Source organism: Aethalodelphis obliquidens, unplaced genomic scaffold (assembly GCF_003676395.1).
Source record: "Aethalodelphis obliquidens isolate GAN/ISIS:26980383/991018 unplaced genomic scaffold, ASM367639v1 scaffold110, whole genome shotgun sequence".
NCBI classification, from domain to species: Eukaryota; Metazoa; Chordata; class Mammalia; order Artiodactyla; family Delphinidae; genus Aethalodelphis; species Aethalodelphis obliquidens.
Genome location: NW_020838054.1, coordinates 2,665,359 through 2,673,216, shown reverse-complemented (window position 1 = coordinate 2,673,216; position 7,858 = coordinate 2,665,359). Strand labels below are relative to the sequence as shown.

At 51.1% G+C, this 7,858-nt stretch overlaps 1 long non-coding RNA gene across 2 annotated transcripts in view; it reads left to right on the top strand.

Moving 5' to 3' along the window:
* Window positions 1-3,112: 3,112 nt before the first annotated feature.
* The window catches only part of LOC113614983 (uncharacterized), a 22,562-nt gene continuing 17,816 nt past the window's right edge, over window positions 3,113-7,858 (top strand). For both annotated transcript variants that reach the window (XR_003430805.1, XR_003430804.1), the window contains exons 1-2: window positions 3,113-3,230; window positions 6,978-7,115. This is a non-coding gene — a long non-coding RNA (uncharacterized LOC113614983). The remainder of the gene's footprint in view (window positions 3,231-6,977; window positions 7,116-7,858) is intronic.

Below are 7,858 nucleotides of genomic sequence, written 5' to 3'. Positions count from 1 at the left end.
GCTGCTGCGTGGGCATTGTTCCTCTCCTTGGGTCTCCCCACCCAGGAGGTAGATTTCAGCTGAAATAATGTGCAAACGAGCCAACTCAAAGCTGTGGAGCCGCCAGAATATCAACTTGCGAAAGGGGAAAGGCTGGTGACCCACCCGTTCGGAAAATTGCCTTTGTACGTACCTGGAAGGCGCACACGTGTGTGTGTGTGTGTGTGTAAGGATCAAGCGCCGGCCCCTCTATGGCCATATTTTTCATTTCCCTTTATTCTTTGTATTGCTTTCAAGTCAAAGGGAAGCTGTGGCAGAGAACCTCTTGCCCCGAGCTGCATATATGAAAATGAACAAGGTTCTGGGAGCCGTGTGTTTTCAATAATGGATCGGCCGTGCCGCCCTTGCTCGGAAATGAAGCGAGACTGTTGCTAGGTTGGAGGTAAGAGGCAAGGGCTGGGGGTGGGAGTACTAATTCCAGCGGTGTTACCACATCTCCCCAACTATCCGTTTAAGCATCACCACCTGGTAGAATAAGAATCAATTCCAAGCCCAACCTTCTCTCTATTTAAAGGATTTTTTTTGACGTTTCCATCATCACGGCTTGATAAAGAAAAATATTCACAAAGCCGAGTCCGTTTTGAAGAGAACGTCTGTAAAATTGGGTCAGCAGACACGTTGCACGTTGGCACACAAGATGAAATATAACCCTGGTCTGGTCGGAGCTTCACAGCCGCAGGGAAGAGCTTTGTTTCCACGTGGCGCGCTTGGATTTGTGCCTTTCGGCTGCGATCCTCCCACCCAGCCGGGGCCCCGGGGCCTCCGGCGCCGCTCCTCCCTGCAGCCGCCTGGGCCTGGCTCGGGCTCTGGCCGGCGGTGGAGACGGCGTGCGGTTCCTCGGGCGACCACTGGAGGCCGCTGTGGCACCAGGAACACGCGGAGGGCGCCCAGCTGGCGGAGAGGGCGTCTTCTAGAAGTAATGACTGTCACACTCGCACACCGACTGTTCTCGAATTCTAGTCCAGGATTTAAAAGACACTGTTATGAATTAACGAGAAGAAAAGACTCGGCAGATGAAGCGCGGGTCTCGGATTCCCTGGGGTTGTTTTCTAACTACTCTCTAACTCATTTTCCCCCCTCTGGGACTGGGTCTCATTTGCATGCCATGAGATGCAGGCTTTATATATGGTGAAAATCCCCCAATACTTTTGCAAAGCAGGATATCTTACTGTTTTCTCCCTCAACCAGTTTTGGCGGCAGGTGCCAGCCACCAAGTGGGCTGCAGGAATAGGGTTGCCTGATAAAATCCAGGACGCCTGGTTAAATACGAATTTCAGATGAACAATGAATACATTGCTTACTCTCAGTCCGTCCCAAATATCGCATGGGTCATACTTAACTAAACAATGATTTGTTGTTTATCGGAAATTCCAACTTAACTGGGAATCCGGGATTATGATTTGCCAATTCTGGCCACCCTCCACGGGCAGGGTGACTTGGGTCGGGTAGCAGTGAGCTGCCCTGAGGGGACTCAGAGCCTGGGAGCGGTTAGGGCTGAAGCCAGGCTCCAAGAGTTCTAGTCCAAGGTGAGCGGTGATAAGTCCATGTGTTCCGACAGAGAACAAATAGGTCCTTAGACCCGCCTAGCGGTTAGGAGTCTCAGAAGCAGCAACTGGAGGGAATACTCTACTTTTCTCTTTTTGTTTACTGCCCTCGCTCTAACACCTACACGGGCACACCAGTTTCGGGGGACTTTATTCCGAGCTCCATTGAGTTCAACCACTGGTCACCGGGTTTGGGCTCTGGGAGGCCCTGTGCATACAGGATGCATTGATACAGGCCCTGCCCCTGGCGTGGGCACCCAGACCCCTCAGTGGAAGGATCAGCAGTGATTTAACTCTGGGAAGCCCAAGAAGGAGGTGAAGGCTGCCGAGGGGCATTTGCCTGGTATTATAGGTGGCAACATAGGGCATTTTGAACGGGGGGCTCCTGAAATCACTGGGGTCCCAACACATTCATGTCCACATCCCCAGACTCTTCTCAAGGCTCTCCCACCTGGTTGGAGGGCTCCAGGGCTCAGTGGGGATGCACAGCCATGGACTTTCTATCTTCTGGTCTTGACAACTAAATCAGATTTCCCAATGAGCCCCCCACCTCTGGTCCCCTTTTTCGGGTCAGCTTGGACCTTCAGGTGGCCAAGCAGAATTCCCAGGAGGGTCCGGGAGAGCCCACACAGATCCAGGTTGATCCTATTCTGCCGCCTGAAGGCTGGATGACCTTGTGCAAGCCACGCCCCCTCTCGGGCCTGAGAACGTGTCACGCCCGGGCAGTGTCTGGCATCTGTTCCAGAAGTATGTCTCCTCTTTTTTTCCAAGCTCCATGAGATGAGGGACCTTCTGATGAATCTGCACACTCCAAGCTGCCACTGCTGGAGTAGAAACATTAAGAGGGAAGGGGGTCTCTGGTCAGGGAATACTTCTGCTAAAAAGAAGCTACTTAATGGAATAATGGCTGTGTAAGTATTAAGGTCTCTGACATATTTATAACATTTCTTCATTGTTTGCCTGGAGGTTAGGGACTATGTTCCCATCTCTGTCCTCCCAGTCCTGAGATTGAAGCCTTGACCCTTATCCTGCCCGTGACCCATGGGGTGACCTGGGACAGATCTCCTTCCTGGGCCTGGGTCTCCCCATCTGGGGCCAATCCTTCCCAGCTGTCACACTCAGGAGTCCTGCAAAAGGCCTGCTCTTGTCCGCGTGGGAGCTGTGTTCGCTATAAGCAGCAACGTAATCTCCTGGGTTTATTTTCCTTCTTTCTTTAGAAACTAGACTCGGATGAGTTGAACCTCAAACCAAACTCACACACACACATTTCCCGACTTCCTGGGGCATATCTTCCTTGTCAGATCTTCTTTACCACTGCCCTCTCACACTCAGCACTCAGATCAGGGCCTCACGAGTGCTTGAAAAAGTATTTGTTGCATCACTTTTTTGTTTGTTTGTTTGTTTGCGGTACGCGGGCCTCTCACTGCTGTGGCCTCTCCCGTTGCAGAGCACAGGCTCCGGACGCGCAGGCTCAGCGGCCATGGCTCACGGGCCCAGCCGCTCCGCGGCATGTGGGATCTTCCCGGACCGGGGCACGAACCCGCATCCCCTGCATCGGCAGGCGGACTCTCAACCACTGCGCCACCAGGGAAGCCCTGCATCACTTTTTGATCACTCTCTGAGAGCTTGTAAGAGAAACCATGGCAGGTAAGAATGGGCCCAGATTTGAGAGTGTGAATTCTGACTCCACCGCTGACTAGCTTTGTGGCCTTAGGTAAGCGCATTAACCTCTCTGAGTCTTAGTCGCGTCATGTGTAAAATGGGATGATACACCTGCCTGTCTCACTGGGTTGTTTTCAGGATTTGCTCAGACCAGTGAACTGTACAGACAACTGTCCAAACACAAAGCCTCAGAGTGGTTATGCTACCGCAATATCACCCTGCGTGTGGACGGCCCTTGACCTTGGGTGTGTCACCTTGGGGGTCGGTGGTCATGCTGACACTTGGACCCTGGTCTCCTAATCTCTGATCCAGATGGCTTTTGGTTCACTATTTGTGGTCTCATCAACGTGACCTTGACAAACTATGTACGCACGTAGGAGAAAAGGTAGACTGTTTTTCCGCTAGGAATTGGGAGCCTCGGCTTTGCTGGTTCCCAGCATCCTCGTTTTTGCCACTGGATTTGCTGATCAAAGCAGGCCAAAGGTGGGGGTGAGGGCTCGGAGGCCAGGCCCTGTTTGCTAAAGCATTTCCTCTCGTGGAAGGTTCCTGCTGTCTTCGTCATCGTGTCCCGCTCAACCTGCAGCCTAGAGCCCTTTCATTTTCTCCCTTTTGTCTTGATGCGCTGCAGCTGTGTGTGCTGCAGACCCGCAGCCTGGAGGGGGGAGGGGCCCGCTCTTTCCACGCCTCCATCTTCCAGGAGCCGCCCAGACCAACATGGGCAGCTTTGTCTCCGGGGGCAGTCGGAAGGTTCCCAGCTGGGCCAGGGGTCCCTGCACCAGCCCCCTTTGCTGCTCTTAACCCACTAGGGTTTGCCATCTCTGCTGCGTTTATCTTGCGAATCCACTTTCCCAAATCTGTGGCCTTAGATTCCATAAGAAGAGAAGCTGCAGCATCTGCAAGCACTTTGGCAAATATGTGAACGAGCTCTAGGCTCATGTGTGAGGACTCGTGAAGAACAGGATCGGCTCTGGGACACTTTTTTGTTCTTTTCTTAGCCAGCCGCTCCCCCAAAGGCCACTGGAAGGAGAGACCGAAATAACTCCCTGTGTCTAGAGGAGTTCATTCCCTCCTGAGTTGCTTTTCTCAGCCCATCAGCAGAGAGTACCACCTCTTCCTGGCCAGGCCCATGCTAGCCTCAGCTCTGGCTGGGCCATCAGATCTGGGCTCTGGGAGTGCCACAGTTCCCAGCTCAGTGCCTGGGCGTGGGTGTTCGGGGGGAGGGGTGCTGTCAGGAAATGGAGCAGGCTTGAATGGGCATGGAAGTGTGTGGAGTGGCGGGCAGGGTGGGGTGTGGGTCTGCAATGCACTTCAAGTTGCTGGTCGGGCGTCAGAGGTGGGAAGAGCTAGTCAGATTCTGCCAGCCGCTACCAAAGTCAGAAAGTATGGCGATGTGTTTCAGAGAGGTTCTCCATGCGGTCCAGAACAGGGGTGGTGAACGGGTCTCTTCTTGTACACCAGGCCCTACTGACTGCAAAAGGCTGCCCAGCGTGAGGCTTGAGAACGTTTCTGAGGATACGACTGGGCCCAGAGGAAAAGATCGACTCACCACGTCTGCATGGACGTGGGAAGAGGAGGGCAAAGCAAGCGTTTGCCGAATCACGTGCCAGTGAGGAGATGGGGCTTCTCGGCTGAACTCCATCTATCTATCCAAATATATGCATCCAAAGATATATATACACATACACGTATGTTCTACTTATAATGCATGTATGTATATATTTGTGTATGTATTTGTTTATGTATGCATTTCTATATGTATATTTGCATGTATATATTTGCATAGATATAGCTATAGATTTGGGGGGCTGGCAAGCCTGAAATCTGCAGGGCAGGCCAGTAGGCTGGAGATGCAGGGAAGAATTGACGTTGCAGCTCAAGTCTGAAGGCCAGCCAGAGCAGAATTGCTTCCTCTTTGGGGGAACCTCAGTCTTTTTCTTTTAACACCTTCAACTGATTGGATGAGGCCCACCCACACAATGGAGGGCAACCTGCTTTACTCAAAGTCTACTGATTTCAGTGTTAATTACATCTAAACAATACCTTCACAGAAAATGTAGAGCGGTGTTTGACCAAACAGCTGAGCACCATGGTCTAGCCAAGTTGACATATAAAATTAACCATTAGAGAGGTGATCTCAGGAAACACCTACAGAGGAATACAGAAATGCCACAAGGCAGAAAGCAACCACCGAAGTGTGTGTTACGAAGTCAGTTACCACTGTGGACAATGGCAGCTTAATCCCTCTGGAGATCTCTAGGTACCAGAGTAGAACACCTGCCTCCAAGTTGTCCTGCCTAAGGGATGAAGGTCTAGGTCGTTCATATACTGACTTCCACCAGTCATTGGTTCAGAGCTGCTTCCAGCACAGGGTTAGTTCCTCATCCTTCAGGTCTGCCACGTGGGCAGGGGAAGCAGACACTTGTGTTCAGAGATAGCGCTCAGGCAAAGAGATGCAGATGCTGGCAGCAGGAAGCAGGGCCAGTGTGCATGGAAATGCTAAGGGCTGAGGGACGTGGATGGGACACAGAAAATATCTACAAAACCAGAGAGAATGATACGTTCTCAGTCTCTCTCATTGAGGGTTTATAACAGTAAAGTGAGAAAATAGAAATGAAAGGACTGGAATTTTAGCCTTTATAAATGAGGTATAATTATTTAATTAAAAAGCTAGAACTTTCAATGAACCTAAATACCGTATTTCTTGAATATTCCATTTAACCAAGATCCTACTGACAGGTGCCATGTCAGGGTAATTCCTATTCACCTTTCTGGTCTCAGAGAGAATGTCGTATTTTCTCTGTCCCCTCTGGCTAGGTCAGGTCCCATGTTATACACTCTCAAAGCACCCTGTTCTTTTCCTTCAGAACACTTCCCAGCTCCTTGAAGGAAGGAACCATATCTTTCTTTTTTACTATTGATACCCCATCACCTAGCAGAGTACCTGAAACATAGTAGGTGCTCAATAAATATTTGACCAAAAAAATGAAGGGGATATAACAGAAAGCCTTTCTTGGAATCCATTACGCATTGGCAAATGCTGTAAAATAAATTCATACAGTGACTCGAACCGGGATCAAAAGGTATCTTTGAGAACCCGCTTTAATGAAGAGACAATAATGGGGCTTCCCTGGTGGCACAGTGGTTAAGAATCCGCCTACTAAGGCAGGGGACACGGGTTCGAGCCCTGCCCCGGGAGGATCCCACATGCTGCGGAGCACCTAAGCCCATGCACCACAACTACTGAGCCTGCGCTCTAGAGCCCACGAGCCACAACTACTGAAGCCCGTGCACCTAGAGCCCGTGCTCCGCAACAAGAGAAGCCACCGCAGTGAGAAGCCCGCGCACCGCAACGAAGAGTAGGCCCCACTCGCCGCACCTAGAGAAGACCCAACGCAGCCGAAAATAAAGAAATAAATTTAATAAATAAATAAATTTATAAAATAAAGACAAGAGAGACAATAATGACTTCTCAACATGGCAGTTCTTGGTTAGTAAATGGGTGTTTTTAAAGTACTTGAGTGAAGTCCAAAGCTTAGAATTCTTAATTCCAAAGAATTAAAGTCCAAAATTTCTTCTCTCTAATTTCTTAGTCCGCTCAGTCTCAGTCACAGGTATCCTCCACGTCTGGGTAGAGTAGGGCTTTCTTCAGCAGCTGCCACCTGGGCTGCCTTCGCCCGGAACGGATATCGTTCCTCGGAAGTTGAATTGGCCTCTTGTGTGCTCTGCCTTTAGGAGTCCCGTCACTGCGGCCATGCTGGTCTTCTCAGCACACATTTAATCGGCCACACCATGGTAAGGAGTTGGTCTTTATCCCAAGTGTGCATTGGATCCACCGAAATATTTTAAGAAGGAGGCCGTCGCGATGATTGGGTATGAATTTTAAATAGATTCTTTTGACTGCGGAGTGGAGTGTGATTGGAAGGGGAGCTGAGATAGGTGGAAGAAAGGCCAGTTACGAGACTTGAAGAGGCCAGGTTAGAGTGCGTGACAAGATGGTGGCAGCGGCGATAGAGGAAGTGGAGGAATGGCTTTAAAGATGTTGGGAAGTAGGGCTTCCCTGGTGGCACAGTGGCTGGGAGTCCGCCTGCCGATGCAGGGGACACGGGTTCATGCCCCGGTCCGGGAAGATCCCACATGCCGCGGAGCGGCTGGGCCCGTGAGCCATGGCCTCTGAGCCTGCGTGTCCGGAGCCTGTGCTCCGCAACGGGAGAGGCCACAGCAGTGAGAGGCCCACGTACCACAAAAAAATTAAAAAATAAATAAATAAAATAAAGATGTTGGGAAGTAAAATCAGAAGTACTAATCTGCTGTGGAGGATGAGAGAAAGTTCTTTTTTTCATGCAATGACTATGTAGCGCTTTTTCTTTCTTCTTCCTTCCTTCCTCCCTCCTCCCTCCCTCCCTCCCTCCCTCTCTCCCTCTTTCCCTCCTTCCCTCCCTCCCTCCCTTCCACCTTCCCTCCCTCCCTCCCTTCCTCCTTCCCTCCCTCCCTCCCTTCCTCCCTCCCTCCTTCCCTCCGTCTCTCCCTCCCTCCCTTCCTCCCTCCTTCCCTCCCTCTTTCCCTCCTTCCCTCCCTCTTTCCCTCCTTCCCTCCCTCTTTCCCTCCTTCCCTCC